The sequence below is a fragment of the Halichoeres trimaculatus genome, unplaced genomic scaffold (assembly GCF_033239565.1).
Source record: "Halichoeres trimaculatus isolate MK-OKI-2021-1 unplaced genomic scaffold, fHalTri1.1 fHalTri1_scaffold_4, whole genome shotgun sequence".
Classification (NCBI taxonomy): Eukaryota; Metazoa; Chordata; class Actinopteri; order Labriformes; family Labridae; genus Halichoeres; species Halichoeres trimaculatus.
The window spans coordinates 18892568-18911245 of NW_027437182.1; the positions used below are offsets into that span (position 1 = coordinate 18892568).

The window sequence follows — 18678 nt, forward strand, 5'->3', positions numbered from 1 at the left end:
TTTTTGTCACCCAACTCCACTCAGATCCTCCCAGAATCCCTCAAAGTCTCTATTGTGCAGACTCTGGCTGCACAATGGCTACCAATGGCTGCGCCCATGACGGGGGAATTTTGGCTTCAAAACCATACATTGGTAAGTGGCGGAGCCGTGCTGTCCACTCTATATTTAGTCTATGAGCTTGACCCAATGAAGGATTCTGATCCCGTGTCATGCAGATGTAGAAGTTGGTGTCTCTCAGCTGATAAACAATGACACAGCACTGCTTGTATTGTGGTAAGAGGCACTGAAATGTGAGGTCATACTAAACGATGATGACAGTAATAGTAACACCAATGTCAACACAGAGTAGGTGATAATTTTAGCTTTAGTGGGACATAAGTACAACTGTTTTCTGCACAAACAGCTTGAGCCATCTCTTCATATTGGGCTCAGTGTTTTCATGACACTATGCGACAAAGTTCTCCATAAACTAGTTCCTGTAGGTGCTTTCCTGGTCCTCACAAAAGGCTCACAGACATCCGTTCAGAGATACAATTAGATCACTGGCTTCCTTCCGCTTCTCTCCAGGCTGAAAAATCTTGCAGGTCTTTTTCAGGAGCAGGACTAATTCAATCAGCATCGATGCTCTGTCTCAAATAATCTGCAGCCTCATTCACAGCAGGCTACCTGACACCTGGACAAAATGTATACTGCTACTATTGGACAGATAGGGTTTACAATGGGACTTTTTCAACACTGTGACTTGATGTGTCACATATGAAGACTTGAATTCCAGGCAATATGGGGAAAGAGATGTGTGTGTGTGTTACTGGATATATAATGTCAGATCAAACAGTGATACCACAGCGTAAACATTTGTGGTTATATAAAGCAAGCTTAGGCGGTAGCTGCTCAATTGAGAGGTTCTCTATTCGGCACAGCAATCAGAAAGAGACGCCCGGGGGCTGCAGTCTGTCGATATCACTCTACTCTGCACAAACACACACACACACACACACACACACACACACACACACACACACACACACACACACACACACACACAAATATACATGCATCTGCAGCACGGATGTAAGAGCCTATGATGAAAAGGTGGAAAAGCGTTCAACAGCAGCTTTAAGGTCCAGTACCTTTGCAGGGGAAATAAATGAAAAACTGTCTCTACACCCTTGAACATAATCAATTCTAAGCAATCGAAACCGTGCCTTTTCTAAGTTTTCAATAAATGGAAAAACTTCTGAAGAGTAGAAGAGATGAACATTTCCCAAACAGAACTGCAGCAAAATACGTCTTACGTTGGCGATCAGGAGAGAGCTTTTAGTAGAGCCCGACCAATATGGGACTTTTGGGGCCGATGTTGGTACCAATACTGGGGGCAAAAAGAAGCCGATATCCGATATATTGACTGATATCCAATATATTGGCTGATATATAATAAATTTGTCGATATACACAGGATAAATACTGTATATGAACACAAATTATTACTAGCTATCGAAAAGTTCCATTTTCCATTTAATGCATGGGACTAAACTAGATTTTAAGTAACATTGTAGCTGCTTTCAAAACGTGCAATAAATACAATTACAACAAAATACATTGAAACATTTTCAAAAATTATTTCAAGGCAGACAATAACTTTATAAGCCCAGGTTAATCCTGCATGGCATTATGAAGTGAGACGCTGTGTAGTAGCCTTATATTAATCGACACACAGGAGCAGGAGTGACAGAATCTCCGGGGAGCAAAATTGTTCATAATCAGCTACATTTTGGCCGATGTTGATTAATCGGCCCGCCCGATTGATCTGTCAGGCTCTAGCTTTTAGTTGCACTGTAATAACAACACTTGAGAAATGGTTGTGAACTAACTCCTATTTAACATCACCAATGCTTTTTTTATATAGATAAAAGAAGACAGACTTTGAGCGTTGATTGTATGGCTCATGGGGACAGACAGAAGCTGAAAGAAATGGAAAACTAATAAAGCATTGAAACTATTGTTCCTGAATGGATAGGTCACTTGCATCCTGACATCTCAATCACGCTGGTTGGTGAGAGCAGAGAAAATAAATAAAGAAGGGGGTAAAAGGAGAAATGTGATTCTGTAGAGAGGAGGGAGTGAATGAAATATGGACCAACAGGAGAAGGAGAGAGAGGGACAGCGAGACTGATGGTTTCCTGCATTTCTACACAAATGCACAGTTCAGCTCCTCTCACAACTCTGTCAGCCTCAGAGCCATGCAGCTGACTGAGTGCTTCAGATGGACGAGTGGCTGTGTGGATATAAAGGGATGCATGCTTAAACTGCTGACTGATCGTCTGGTGCGCAGGTTTGCTGAATGACCGAGAATCTGTACCGTCAGTGAGCCAAGACAGAATGAGTAATGGCCCAACCTGCTCCTTTGGTTAAACCTGCGGGCAAACAGCAAACTGAGCTGCTCTGTAATTTGATGTGAAAGGTTAGGAAGCAAATGAACACTTTGTATGAAGGAAAGGTGAAGGATAGGGATCATTTATCACATAGTTTACGCACTATAGTGTGTCCATCAAAAGTGCGGTTTGAAATAAATAAGACAAAGATTACTTTCCGTTCATTGATGTGGTTTGTTTCACTGATCATTCAAATAATCTATCCAGACATCCCTCTCCCCAGCAATGATTTCCAGCTTCTCCTGGGAATCCAGATCCATTCACAGACCAGGTGAGATATACTGTATAAGCCCATTAGTATAGTCTGGGTCTACCAATGAGGGGCTAAGGATGCATCCTTGTCAATTGCTAGAAGTACCTCAGTTGAGTCCTTTTGATGTGAAGTGGCTCAACTCAGAGCTCCTGACCCTGTCTCTGCGGCTGAGCCCAGCCACCTACAGGAGGAAACTAATTACAGCCATTTGTACCTGTGACTTCTTCTTTGGGGTCAGACCTCATAGTTGTTGAATATAGGTAAGGGTTAGACCCAAAGACTGTGTATAAAAAGTACACTGATACCCCTTTTCCACCAAGCTGGTTCCAAGGCTGATTCAGAGCCAGACTTAGCACCAGTTCTTTGGTTTTCCACAGACTAAGCACCAGTTGCTGGCTCTCAAAACTGGTGCTTGGCAAGCACCAACTCTTTGCCAGGCCCACAAAAAGAACCATGTTACATCAGGGGGTAGGGGCAGGATTATTGAACAACCAAAGCAGAGTAAAAACAAGGAAGAGCGCCATTTTTAAAAAGACGAGTTTAGGGTAGGCAAAACAACAGAAGAAGAAGATAAGTTAATAAGCCGGCATCAGTTTGTGGAAAAGCAAACGGTTCCTAATAAATTGCGAACCAGCTCTAGCACCAGCCCTGGAACCAGCTTGGTGGAAAAGTGGTACGAGTGGTAAATCTGTCCCTCACTGTTTTGGTTATGGTGACAGATTCCTTTCAGTTTAGACAAAAAAGGTCGCCAGAGCTAATGATGATTATTTCTGTGGTGATGGGGTTCCTTGAAACTGTGGAGCCTTGATCTTTTATATCTATCTTATTATCTATTTACAGTGTACAAGGGTTAAAACAACCGGAAAAACATGAAAATGTCAACAGCCTCACCTGTAATCTTCAGTAACACAAACAGCATCTAATCAGGTGACATTTTCCACTCCTGAAAAAACCTCTAAAAATCAGCCTCATGTAGTGCATTTAACAGAGATGTTAAATTGAAGTGAATGTGTCTATTTGGTGAGATTGCCCTTTCCTCTCTCACATACTGAGTAAAATGGATGAATGAGTGTGTTGGTGGATCAAAGTATAGATATGGGGGGCACTTTGCAGGTATAGAAGGGGTTATGAAACAGCCTTGTACCTCTCTCCCTGCTCCCTGCTGACCTCATGCACTACTGAACATCAGTGAAGGTGTGGAAGTGTTTTTCTACATACTCCACACATTTTGTGTCCATGCATTAATGTGTCTATGTGGTGTATGAGAACAAAGGGTAGAGTCAGAGAGAGTTCATCCTTACAGCTGTGTCTGAGTGAGGATGTCTTCACTTCACCTGCCACACACTTTACCTTTAACCATTACTGGCACACATGGGCGACATTTATGTCTCATGATCACACTGTCTACCTGCCTGCAAGGACAACCTGTCAAATTGTGTAAATGTAATAAAGACAACTTAAATGAAAAGTATGAATTTATGTATTTATAAAGTATTCAATGTATGTGTAAGATATTCTCGGCTGTCACTGTTGGTGATCCGACAGTTTCACTGTAGGCTTCACAGTGTGGCTTCTCATTATCTCAAGACATGGTGGATATGAAGGCCCACTTTCCTGAATCTAACAGAGTTTCCAGGGAGATGTGACCACAGGAGACAACTTGGATTTCATGTCACATGAGGGATAAAAATAAAGTCACTTTAAATCCAATTATTTAATGTGAAAAATGTAGTGCAATATTATGAAGCAGTTGCAGCTCAGGTAGAAAGTAGATTTTCTCTGGAAAGTTGTCTGTTTGACCACTAACTCCAGCCTAAGTATTCATGGGATGGATGCTGAACCCTGAGTCGCTCCTGAGACAAAGGCATTGGTGTGCAAATGTGATATGTAATGTTATTCCTCTATATAAACTCACCACATACATTAGGTGAGACATCATAAAAACAGAAAAATATTTTATAATTGATATCACAAAGCCAAGTATTAGAACTGCAAACAAAATGGATAAATGGATGAGTGAGCTCATCCCTACTCTTTTTGATTCAGCAGTTAGTCGCTTTTACCAGAAATGAATTGTTTTCTGTTCCAGCACGGTGGTCCACACAGTAAGCAGCACTGTGCTCACACCATTTATTTAATATGGATGCCACTGGAAACAAAGGAAGAAGAAGATAGATGATACCAGCTGATAATAACAATTTAGAGAATGGAAGAGAATTTATATGTTATACAAAAAAAATCTCATAATAAAAACAATCACATATTAGCCACATATACATGGACCCAAATATTCCGCTTGCATTAGGTTTATTTGCTCAAACAGAAAGAATTTAACCTTTGTATACACCTCATTCTGAAAGAAAAGTGCCAATCTGAATGGACATTTAATCAGTTTCACAGGGCTGGAATATTCCTTTCCCCAAACCGATTGAGGAATCATGTATCCACTGAAACGGAAAATTGTCAGGGTGCGTTCTTTCAGCGCATGCTCAGATATGACGTAAGACGCAACTAGAGATGTTCTTTGATAAATCACATGATGTGTACGTTTTTCTGCACATGCCCCGTTGACTATTCTGTTTGATTATAGCGGCGCATGTAGACCAGAGATTGTAATATTCCTTTCCATGTATACTGTTGTTTTGGGAAAAGTCATTCAGAAAGATAAAACGTTTAATACTATGAAATAAAACTTTTTAAGGCTCTTAGTTAAGCCAGTAAAGGCTTGTGGACTGCAGCCTGGATTAAAAGAAGATGAAGTTCAGTCCAACACAGTATCTAACAGCAAAATGCAAAAGTGTGCGTTAATGCAGATACTTGCTCATAGAAATCAAGCTAAAAGTTTGTTTAATTCAGATCAAATTCAGCTGCTTTAGGTGTTTTCTATATGGAAAGCTAGGCACTTGTTGGCCTTTTTCTAGGTGTAGCCTCATATTACTCACATTTTATTTCACACAACATACAGAACACAACATCAGCCTCTGCAGCTCTGGATGCTCTGATAATAGTACAGATAGTAAGTAATGGGGAATAATGACTCTTTTTCTGTAGGGCTATGTGCTGATATATTCCCCTGCCCTCTCTGAGTCAGTGTGTTTTGTGTGTGTGTGTGTGTGTGTGTGTGTGTGTGTGTGTGTGTGTGTGTGTGTGTGTGTGTGTGTGTGTGTGTGTGTGTGTGTGTGTGTGTGTGTGTGTGTGTGTGTGTGTGTGTGTTTATACCCCATACCTGCCCTTGAAGTGTCAACAATAAATATAATTGCCTGTTGCCTTGTTGCCTTTACAGGCTGGAAGACTGTATTTACAGTGTATTTGAAAATATTAAATGACTGGGATTTATAAATACCCGCCTGTCCATCCAGAGTGATATTTAATAAATAAAAAAAACCAACCAACTGTAATTCAGTTGTGTTTTATTACTTTTTTTTCATAAAAGAGCTTATAAAGTAATTTTTTGCCTTTTTTTAAGGTCAAAAATTGGACAATTGCTGGTTTCTGTCACAAAACTCTTGATCATTATCAGAGTTCAATTGTAAAAGTCCACCAGTGTCATCATCACTGACATATTTTCACTTGGTTTCAGTCTCAGTTGCACAAAAACCTCAGAGATAGACAGTCTAACAAGCTATAGAGGCAGGGGCGCTAACAGCAGGGTATTAATAGGTTTGGCTTCATAGATAATGAGACGTTCCCTGCAACAACAAACTCCAACAAGAGCAGACCCAGTGTGTTCATCTTCCTCTTCACTTCTCAAGACAAAGAATTGTGCTGGTAGCTAGAAAAACAACTCTTGACCCGCAGTATTCCCAGGGCGGCTCGTAGCAGGCAGCCCCCTCCTTCTCTCTAACCCCTTCTTCTGTAGATCGTATAAATAAATGATGAGACAGCTCCCCCAGAACCCCTCTTACTCTAAACCCCAAAACCTTTTCTCACACATACACCCAACCCCCACCGTCTTATATTGCCATATAGGCATTTCTATGACACGACCCCATAAAACCAGCACATAAATCCTGCATACGCACCCTGCAGTATGCTGACAGTGAGAGCACAACACGGTAAACACACATGCATGACAACCTGGATCAGCATCCTTCACAGACAAGGGCTGACAAAATTAATAAATGATTTTGCTGGTTTGACTTCATAATTTTTCTGCCTGTATGTTTTTCATTCAAAGTGATCCAGTTCTTCATTTTGAGGATAGTCAACAGTCTGTTCCTTAAGAAGTAGATACCTGATTAGTCACCTGTTGCCATGTTGGGGACCTGTTACTTGTTTACGTTTTGAAGAAACAGGAAAGGTGTAAAGATACTAGGGGAAGCAGGATGATGGTGTCCTCTGTGTTAAGAGCTAAGATATTATCACTCAGAATGCTGCTGTTGTGAAATAGAGGAGAGTATACAGCATCTATCTCGTCATGACTCTACAACAAACAGGCTCCTCAGGTAGAGGACAACAAGTTTTATGTCCCTATTTTAAGCTCACTTTATCTCATTTAATGATAAGTCATAACAAGAAATAAACTTTGTTCTGATGGAATTACTGCCCTGGGAGCTGAGGATGTCATTACATTCAGATTGTCACTGTATTAGCGTCTCTTATCGCTTCTCTCCAAGCAACAGAGGTGTAAATCACAAATGAGGAGTGAGACAGAGTGAGCCATAAAAGAAAATAGGTTTGGGCTAATATTAATCCAGAGAGACAAAGAGAGTAAGTGTATAAAAACAACTTTAACATCCTCCAGTGCCAGGCATTGTAAGGGGGAAACAACACTGGAACCAGCCGAATAACCCCCTCCTCCTCTTCCCCTACTCCCCTTCCTCGCTTCTCTCTTCCCCCTCCACTTATTCTCATTCGGCCCTCCGGCCACAATTAATTCTACCAATCATGTCTCTCATGGAGGCCAGGGGAGCATTAAGAATGCACACTCACTTGGCAAGACCGCTAGCAAGGGAGGACCTGAGGCAGCAGGAGGAACTGCTGCAGCTCAAAATCTATTGTGTGCTATTTATACAGCCAGACTGCAAGCTAAGCATGCAGCTTTAAAATACACAGGGCAGAGCAGGGAAAATGAATTGATAGAGAGAGAATCATGTATTCAACACATTTCTGGAAAATTTAATACGTCTGTTTCATGTGAAAGAGGAAGAGACAGACAGAGAGATAGTGGGGGGTATGTGTGATGGGTGTACCGCCAGCAGCCAAGTCAATGCTTTGGAGATAGGAGTCAAAGTAAGAAGCCAGATGGGGTGTGAGATGATCCTGAGGACCAGACGGAAAACACACAACACCCTAAAACACTGGAGGATGTATGGGAGAATTAATCTGAGAAAAAATGAGAGGGAAGAGAACGAAATGGGGGGGTTGTTATTGGAGAAAACTGCTGCGGTTCCCAAAGTAGGCTTTGTGAAACAGTGAAACAGTGAAACAGTGATAGGAGGTCATGAAATGGTTCCAAAATCATGAACTATTTACAACTGCAGATTTCATCCCTTATTTTAAGAATAAAAACAAAAGTATGTTTAAGAGGTCCCATATTATGCAAACATCACTTTAATAAGTCTTTTAGTGAAATTTGTGGGTCTTTGGCTTTCCTCCCAGCCCACAAAATGTGATATTTAATGACAAAACCTGTACTTAGTAGTGCTTGTGAATGTGAAATCCTGACCTTAAACGAGCTGTTTGGAATTTCTGGGATTTGCCGACCTCAGCGATTCCCTTTTTTGACCAATCAGGAGCAAGTCTGACCTGATTGGTCCACCAGAGCAAATACCCCTGAACCCACTCCCTTCCCTGCTGCTGCTCCAGCAGTTATCACTGCCATCACTGCTCTGTTTTTGGCTGTGAATGGCCACATAGTTCCATGCACAAGCTTCCCATCTCAGAAGAAGACAAGACTAAGTGGCTAGAGTTCATTTATCAAGGAAATGTGCCAGCTACACTCAGTAAAACTGTGCATGTGTGTGCTAGTCACTTCACGGCCGACTGCTTTTCCAACTTTGGACAGTACAACAGAGGGCTAGCGAATAGACTGGTCCTGAATCCAGGCGCGTTACCAACCATCCACCAACAAACCTCTGACCCTGGAAATGTGAGTATTTTAAATGCTGTGTGCTGTGGAGCAGATGTAAGAGCTTTTCCTCAGTGTCCCCCCGTCTCTGTGTTAGCTTCAGGATGCTAACTCTAGCTGCGGTTAGCCTGTTGTTTTAGCCTGTAATGTCACGGTAAACGAGCTTCACTGTTTTGTTTGTGAATTCCGAGCTCCTGGCGCCGCTCTCAGTGACGCTGAAGAGCGGGGCGGTATCAGCTGTGACTCATTTACATATGAAGGTCACGCCCACTAAATCAGAGCGTTCTGAACAGAGGGGCTATGAGAGCCTGGAAACAATGCTGCTGTGCTTGATTTACTGGCTTTTTGGACCAAAACATGTTACTACCATTTCATAAAGACATCAATGATCCATATTTAACTGCTGAAAAGGAGCATAATATGGGACCTTTAAAGTTTAAATTGAAAAAATGCAGACATTTAATCTGTTTAGTTTTAGTATGTTTGTTGGACTGGCCTCTTTCAAAAGAGGGTCACTGGTCCTCATCATTGCTGTTTTAGGGGTCATGAGCTGAAAAGTTTAAGAACCCCTGGTTTAAAGAATGCTACTGAAAACAAAGCATACCATTACTACAAATCCAAGCAGGGTCAACACTGCAAAAACCATATTTCAACTTCAGGTAACTGGACATCACTGAAAACTTTTCATTTAGTAAACTTAGTACCTATTACCTGAGTCAATTCTTGAACAAGACATGATAAAAGTTCTCTAATAGGCAAAGTTATAGAGTTTCTAGGAAGCACATAAAGTAGGTCAAGTGTGATGTTGTCATTGTCTGCCCTTTCTGTAATCTGTGCCTAAAATCTGCCCTGTCAGTTAGCATTGCCTGCATTGGCTCAACATGCATGGACTGAGCTCTGACCGTTTCTGTAAATCTGATGAGCATTCATGATCAAAACTAATGGAGACACACATTTGGGTCGGCACATCACAGAGAAAAAAAGCATTGTTGTGCCTCTATCTGGAGTTCAGTTGAGGGATAGATTTGGTCAGGAGCTCTGAGGTAGTTACAGGATGAGAGAAGAAGTTAAACTAACAGGAAGTGAACAGAGAGGAAAAGTAGGGCACAGATTCTTCCAATCAGACAAACAGGAAGTCTGCAGGAGCAGCATTATTGACCATGTAGGGCTGATGGGAAAGTTAATTACTCCACTCTTTATTATTCAGACGGGATAGCTCCCCCTTCTCCCTTCTCCCCAGTCTCCTCTTATTTTGTTAAGCTGCTGCTGTGAAGCGTTATCTCTGGCTGTCAGAGGAAAGTTGGGCCCAGAACTCTCTCCTTTCTCTCTCCCTCTCCTTGAAGATGAGGAGGATAGTTTTTAAGGGTCTCACAGCCTCCCTGGATGTCTGAAGGTAGATAGAGACTGAAGGAAAAGGCAAACTGATAACAGCGTGAATTAAAAGCTGTCTGATTCATGTGAAATGCTCACCCAGATTTTTCAGTTTCAATCACGTCTCTCAGACTCTGTCAGACATCTTCAAACCTTCAGGACCAAGAAGGTAAAAACCTGCCTGTCTGTCAGGATATTCACTGTGGGGGTATTATGAGCTAAAATGTCTGGTCTGATCAACCTTTGTTTTGATTAGCATGTGTTATATTTCTTACTCTCAAAACTGGCTCTTTAATGTGATATTTATTGCCTGTATCACGTTTCCATGAACAGCCTACTACGGCTGGGAAAATGTAGACGTATTCCAGAGACATTAGTCCAATAAAGGATGAGGATAAGTATCAGTGTCTCAGTATGCAAACTCATGTTCTGCACGGATCTCTTACAAACATTAATAGAAGTGAATCTAATCTTTAGAGATCAGCTCTGATTTCACAGATCTTTAGAGAGAACAGCCACGGCAGGGTTTAAAATCTTATAAACTGTTTTACCTGTTTTTCATTTTTGATTATGAGGTATAATATTTTTTTATATCCAAGTTTGCGGTTTTAATTCATCCCATCAACTCATCATAATGAAAACTGATGAATTAAAATATAGTCTTTGTGGGAAAAATTAAAATGGGATCAAATAATAATATTAATAAAACAAACACACACACAAAAAAAAAAATTAACCATAGACCATCAACAAATTAGAGAGTTTTATAACAGAAAAGAAAACTGGAGGGTTGGGTGTTTAAGCCTAGCTGCTTGCATGTGTTCTTAGATCAGTAAAACTTGTACTGACAAGAATAAACTATGTACAATTGAGTAGCTCAGTAACTTAAAACAAAACAAGAACTAAGTCTTAATTAGTCAGAAGATCTTAGAGTTCAGTAACAAAAACAACAACAACTTTGAAGTAAGCTTAACTTGTTCTTTCGTCAAAACTTGTTTAGAAGACACAGTACAATGGTTGGAACATTTTTAACTACCTGAATGGCTGAGACTTATACATAAAACAATGTAGAAGACACATATGACCCAAACTACAACTCCTGGTCTCCTGGTTCTAAGGTCCATTTAATAGGCTATAATATGACCAAAACTATATTTTTTTGTCAGAACAACATCTTCTTTAAAACAGAAAAAACGTCATAATACTTCTAAAAAGCAATATTTTTTTCTTTTTCTTTTTTTTTTTTTTTTTAAACAAAAAAAGTTGTATTTGTCTTGTGCCTGGGCATTAATTCCCTGAAATTAACATAGTAAATCACACAGTTAATCAGTCCTCTGCTGGTTCTTTGAAAAGTTTGGTCAAGCATCTGAGATGCCTCTTGTTGTTATTGCTGTCATGTCCCAAACATTAAGATACAAAAGGTTAGTGATCTTTTGTCAATAATGTCAAGTTTTTTTTATTTATTTATTTATTTTGGGGGGGGGGGGGGGGGGGGCTGTGTGTGTCTCTGACTTCTCTTTCATGTTTGTCATGTCTTCTTTCATTTTGTAGTCCCATCTCCCCTCTCACTTCAGGTACCTTCACGTCCTTATGAGTGTCTGACACTGGGATCATAAGCTCCGCCCCTTATCTTTCCACTTGTGCCCCATTACCTCTCGTATAAAAGTCTGGGTCACCATTAGATCACAGCCTCTTATGTGCAAGCTTTGTCCAAGATCCATGTGTCCTGTGTCACTAAAAATGCCTTTTTTTTCTTCTTTTTCGGTTTATTTTTTAACATCAGTTGCATACTATGTATAACCAGTTTGTGATGTGAATAGCGTGTCTGTCCAGGCCCCAACTACAAGTAAAAATGTTTGCAAACTAAAGTATTATTCAACAAAGTGTGAACTCAAAATAAAGTCAAAGCAAGCATGGATGCGACAGAAAAAAAAACAGAAATAAGTTCATTTTTTTGTCTGGTCATCTTAAGTAAATTTAATGAGTCCTATGTGCTTTTCAGTAAAATTCTCCCAAAGAATAATTAGAATTCCCTACTGACTTGGATTAGTGAGCTTAAACTTGGAAATCTGTGTTTTCCTTGGATTCCCCCATTATCTGGTCTTAGGAAATGATAACCCTGAATCCTCAAATGCTCTACAGTGTTTAAGGATCCGAGGACGTTGCCACCCTGATACACATCTCCTCTGAAACATCTGATACCTGAATCCCCATAATAAACAGGAACGCATAATAAAAAGTGATACCCTCAATATGTTTTTTAATTTCTTCAAAGTTTTATTGCAGTGGTAAAAATTATTTGTGATATAATGGCACTGCAGTACACTCAACTCTATACAACACACACACATCAATATGTATCAGCTGGCTGTGACTGTAACTGGACATCAGCACAAAAATCAGGGGGGCAACATCGCAAGCTGCTGCTGGAAAATTTTACAATAATTCACTGAGCTGGAAAAGTAAGAGTTGTAGGGAACTGGTCAAAAAATTAAAAGTGCGCACAAGGGGATGAGAGCGCCAGAAGGGGGATGGATGAAGGAGGCAAGAGGAAAGCTAAGGCCGGTGATTGAGGGGTACAGGGTATGAGGTCCCCCTGCATCCAGAGACTTCACGGCACTGAACTGAGGGCAACAAAAAAATTCAGGCATAAAAAAGTAGGGATGAGAGGTATTCATTACTCCTTGAGGTTTGTTTGACTTTCCGCTGTCTATCCTGAAGAGGATCACAGCAGGACTTGCATTGTCTGAACCCTGTGAACAGATACAGTAGACTCGACCATCTTCTCTCAGGATCACTTGCTAACAGCTTAACCCCATTAGTCAAGGCTACTCTACGCAGTCACGGCTCATTAAGATAACAATAAGGTTTATGTTCTGCTATGAAAACAAGACTGATATTAATCATCATCTGGTCTGTGGAGAAAAGAAAACATCTCAGACGCTTCACGTGCTGCCGATGTCTAAATTATCCGCACGAATGGAGACAGAAGGAGGAATGGACCCACAATGATTCCTTGTGAGACTCTATCTCTGATTTGTCTTCACCTCTTCTTCTGCTCTTTTTGAGAACTAATGTTTACATCTTTTCTCACCTCTCTCCCTCCTCATATTTCTATCTCACTGAGCTCAAGCTGCTGAAACAGACTCAACCAAGTGGAAGACAGAGGGGCAGCATCCTAGACGCACTGCATTCATACGGAAGATATCAGGGCTAAGGAAGACACAGGAGAGGTAATCGAGGTCCTGACTGCAGGTATATTGTACCAGGTTTAGCAGCAATCTACTGTCAGAGGGAGAAGTGAAAGGAGCTTATTTGGCACCGTTTTGATTAAAAATGTGATAATCAGAGTTATTTTTCTTTATTTTTTTGTAATTTTAAGCTTTTTAATAAGAAATGCTAAAACATACATACAAAAAATGTTAGAGTGTACATATAATTAAATTGAATATAAATCCATTAAAAGTAGGACCCCCCTTAATTTTATTTCTCTACTTAAGGGTAATTTGATTTGTGACAACGAGATTTGGTTCAGTATTGGAACCTGCGGGAACCAGTGCACAGCTTGGATAGCAGAGCAGAGCAGCCGTCCTGCAGGTTTTACATGACCTTACATCATCTACATCAGCTCCATTGTAATCCAGGCCTGCGCCGATGTCCTGATGTTACACTGGTAACACAGAGCATGTCGTAAGGTGGAGAGATCGTCCCATCAATTTTCAATGATAAAACATAAAATACAGAAGAAACGTTTCATTTGGCCAAGCGTAACTGAAGTGTTAAATTGTGATTATGAAAAAAGGCAAAGAGAAAAATCCATTGTGAGACATGATTTGATGCTTCCTGCCCCTTGGTTTATTGTGAACCTTAATAACACTGCTCACTGCTGATGGATGGAAAAAGGAAATTAAGTGAGAACTGGGCAGGGCAAATGAAAAGCACAAGCTACCCTACTTAAAAAATAAAACTGATAAAATTCAGTGTAGTTTATATGAAAAAAGGGACGAGAAAAAGAAGTAAAAGCCCCCATAAAAATAAATAAAACATAATAATAAAAATAATAATAAAAATATTTATAATAATGATAATAATAATAATAATAACCGTAATAATAATAATAATAATAATAATAATAATAATAATAATAATAATAATAATAATTGAATGTTACAATCTGAATAAATCTCTTTAAAAATATATATTTTGAATCAGAATATTGGATGAATCTTGAAATTAGAGTTGAAAACAGGACAAGAATAAAAATATTCAAACATAGGACCAGGAGCAAAAAGCTCCTCGTAGCAGAAAAGCATTTTGACAGCTATAATAATATGCCGCCACCTGGTTGGAAGAAAATTGCTCTTCCATTTCAGTGTCTGTGTGTATCTGTACGTGTGTGTTCTCAAACTATAAATGCCTCAATAGTCTTGCATGTGTTAGAGTAAGTGTGTGTGTCCTGTCCCATTTTTTGCGAGCTGGTTGGTTGGGAGTGACATTGTCATTATCGACATCTCTCTCCGCTCCCCTGGATCCTGTAGCCATTAGCAACCGACTCTGGGAGCTGGCCTTTCCTCTGCTTCAGCCAATTGCTTTCACATCACTGTGGGACTGTGTGCATGCATGCGAATGAGCAGGTGCTCTTTCTGTGTGTGTGTGTGTGTGTGTGTGTGTGTGTGTGTGTGTGTGTGTGTGTGTGTGTGTGTGTGTGTGTGTGTGTGTGTGTATGCACTCACGTCTGGCTGTCGCTCTGTTGTGACTGAACACATCTGTGCTGATTATTTGATCAAATGCAGCCTCACTGTTATTCATTTATTCCCAATTCATTTCTGTGTTAGGACAAATGTTCCAGGGCAGCTTTTTATCTCCACGACAGACAACAGAGGAAAGGAGACACAGATTTCAAGCAGGCATACTGAACAGAAAACTGCCTGACAGAGGGGAGCGGGCAGCGTAAAGTAATCAATAGGTGTTGATTAGGCCTACTCAGTACCTTTGTATTGCATGGCAAGCAACAGCCTTTTTTTTTTCTCTGTGCCTGGAAATCAATACTCTGATCTCTGATTAGGCCCAGCTACATCTCACTGAGCAGAGGAAAACGAGCAGTACATGCCAACTGACTGTGAAATGAGACTAAAAAAAGGACTGGTCCATGAAATACAGTTGTAAAAAAAAAAAAAGAAAAGAAAAGAAAGGACGGTAAAATATTGCAGGCCCAGTTTCCCAGACCACAAATTAAGCTGAATTCATGTTCCTAAAGGGCTGCAGAAAGACAGTGACTCAGATGCAGACATGGCCTTAATTCTACTTCCCACTAAGAGTATTGACAAGTAAAGTCAGATATCGCAAGGATGTATAAGATGCACCATCATAATAAAGTTATGTGCCATCCAAAGCTCAGACACTACACAGTGAAGGGAATAAAACACTCCAAGGCCTCAGAAACAGCTGAGCAGGACTCATCACCGTCTAGACTTCCATGGATAAACTACAGATTTAGCAGAATTGTAACCTCTAGGCCGACCCTGACCCTTTCCACAGTGAAGCCAACACTCCAGGCACTTGTTGGCTCAGTAACATGAAAAGCCTTTTATATTGAAGGCCCCGCTGGGAGTGTGTGAATGTATAAAAAACTCTTCTTCTCTCTGTGTGGATAGGAATCTCTGGCTGTGTTTTCAGGAAATATCAGAGGTGTGGGAGGGAGAAAAACATCTCTGGTTTGTGTTTGTATCAGATGACTGAACATTTAAACAGAACAGCTGAAAATAAATGTTTCACTCAATGCAATGCTGACATTAAACTGAAGATGAGGCCTTTACGACATTAACTAAAGGGAATTTATTTCACTTGATGTCCATAAATCAGCTGAACCTTGATCATTTAAAAAGATGGGTTGATTCTCGCTGATGATGGTTCGTCTGATGATCTTTTTCTTTAAATACAAAGAGGACAAATGTGCCAACATTAAGTGCAGCATACAGGCACTAATATTCTGCACTTATCAAGTATGTTAATTAGTCTGTTTTCCTGTTACCATGGGAGCTGGTCATGTGACAAACCACAGGGGTGTGTCGATATGCATCTTATAATACCTTTGAGAGATTTGCTTGTGCGTGTGCGTTTGTGTGTGTGAGTGGGAGAGACCATATATTATAGCTACATTACTGGCTGGCGGCTGAGTTTAATCAGGCCAGTAATAAAAACAGGGAGGGCTGATGGAGGAGGGTCCCCTGAGAGCTGCAGCTCTTTGTGTCTCTGAAACCCCCTCTGGACCAGGACAACCTCTCCCACTTACCCCGCATCACCATCATCCTGACCCCTCCCTACAAACTCACTCCCAGACCTCCCTCATCTTTCCCTTTTTTCTCATCTTCAGTCGTTGATGTTTAGCGAGGACTGGGAGGGACCTTACTCGGATCACCAAGTCTCATCATTCATCTGACCCTGATCCTGTGACCTAGAGACCTTCAAACAAACCACTCCCCTCCATGGACACACCTGTGCCCCTCTCCTGCGCCTGTGCACCCCTCCCTCCAGCACATGATGGATGAGACAGAGAGGGCTCTTGTGGCGGCTGGGACCCCCAGACTAGCTGATGGCTTATTCATTACAGGCAGCTTCAACTGTCCTTTAGGGGCCCTGAAATGCCAGGGAGCAGAGCTGTGCTCAACACAAACACCTTTATTGTGATGGATGTGGCAGCAGAAGAAACGCTTGAGCTACAGGTAGAAATCCTGATGCTGCTGCTGCTTGTGGACAATCGGACCTCTGTATCTTGAGCTTTTATCTTGTGCTCTGAGGGAAGTCATTACACGCTTGCAGTTAATGTTACATCTATACTTTACACAGAATAATGAAGCACATTGACTGATGTTACAGGTGACTTTGAACCACATTATCTAAAAAAATGTACTGTGCAAAAATGATTCATAAATTTGGCTCATACTGATTTTTTATAGCTGTTAAAGGTATAAATTAAATTTTGAAAGCTCTATATTTAGTGCATATGCTGCATTTCTAATCCTTATTTTTTGTTTTCATTGTGTTAGTGTCTCACCCAGAAGGTGGCACTCAAAGAAGCAAGGGATCACATCACTATGAAAAACATAAAGTGAAGTCTAGAGGTGCCGTTTTAATTTCCTCCTCCTTCATTAGGACACAAAAATTATCTGCATTTGAAGAAAATATATTCCAACCTACGCTAATGTAACTGAAAACACTCCTCAATCTAGGACGAGTGACCAGCAGTGATGTGTGGTCTGAATGAGTTGGCAGCAGGCAGTGCTTCAACAATCAAAGATACTATTACCTTAGTTTAACTACTGTGGCAGAAGCCAGAATGATTGCAAACTACACATGCTGGAAACAGAGGGTACAGACAAAACAACAATTTTACTAAAACTACCCACTTTGGACATTGCTGTCCAGTGCGTTAACGCACTGGAAGTCAGTAAAAAAAATAACCCTCTTTCCCTGGACGGTCCTCCAAAGAGTCCATGTGTTACACATCAGTGTGACTTATGCTCCAAATTTTCTGGTATAAAATATTCTTAAGTTGTTTTTTTTTTATTTTTTTTAAATATTTTTTAAAAGTTAAAATCTACATACAAAATATGATTTTCAATTTCTTTCTTCGATAAAATAATCAAAAGTTCAACACATTTCTGGTTTGCATGTTGTCTTTGTGTTGAAATTACTGACTAGTGTTGCTTTAGTCAACGAAAATTATGAATAAATATCAACGTCAACGAACCTTTATCACGTGACAGAAACGGGAGGAGACAGGACGTGCATGGTGGTCATGTGACTACAACTATAACCAAATATATAATGTAATATTGTTGACAAATAAAAACGGGACTAAATGTGGTTTACAAGATAAAAACTCTGCTAATATACATCTTCATTTTTGTTAACCCAAACGAGATGGGACTTAATGTCATTGCGTTATTTAGTATCACTTTTATCTTGTACTATTTCCATTTCCTGGGTCGCAGTTCAGCGGCTGTTTCAAATCAGAGCTTCTTCCGTGTCTGGAATTGAATGTTTTCTTGAGTCTATAAGGTAACAATAATATAATTATAAGATATCCATGTTTGACTTGTGAAATGGATGACTTAGAGAAAATTTTGGCTACATCTACTCCATACTGACATAAATACAAAACAATACAATGTACTTTATTAATCCCTGAAGGGAAATTTAGAGTCACAGCAGCAAAACAAAGTATAATAAAGAATATAGTGCGAAAAAAAATTACAGAATATATAAATAGAATAATATTATAAATGTCAACTAGAAAAAAGAGTCCATCAGAGACAACAGCTCGGCCATCATCCTCCAGTTGGCCTCTCCAGGACTGAGCTGGACTTCTTTCACTCTCCTGTATCCTGTCCACTCACAGCAGGTTGTTAATTAATTTATTTCTTGTTGTATTATCAAAAGAAAACCAAGCTTAGTTTAACATTCGCATATTTTCCTTACAGTGGCATCAAAATGCTCTCTTTTTATCAGGAAGAGACACCCCAAGGAGAATCAGACTGACTCACAGACAA

The 18678-nt window shown here is 40.2% G+C and overlaps 1 protein-coding gene across 1 annotated transcript in view; it reads right to left on the minus strand.

Annotated features, from left to right (window-relative positions):
• The window catches only part of xpr1a (xenotropic and polytropic retrovirus receptor 1a), an 85294-nt gene that overhangs the window by 26332 nt on the left and 40284 nt on the right, over positions 1-18678 (minus strand). The gene's annotated exons all lie outside the window — the stretch shown is intronic.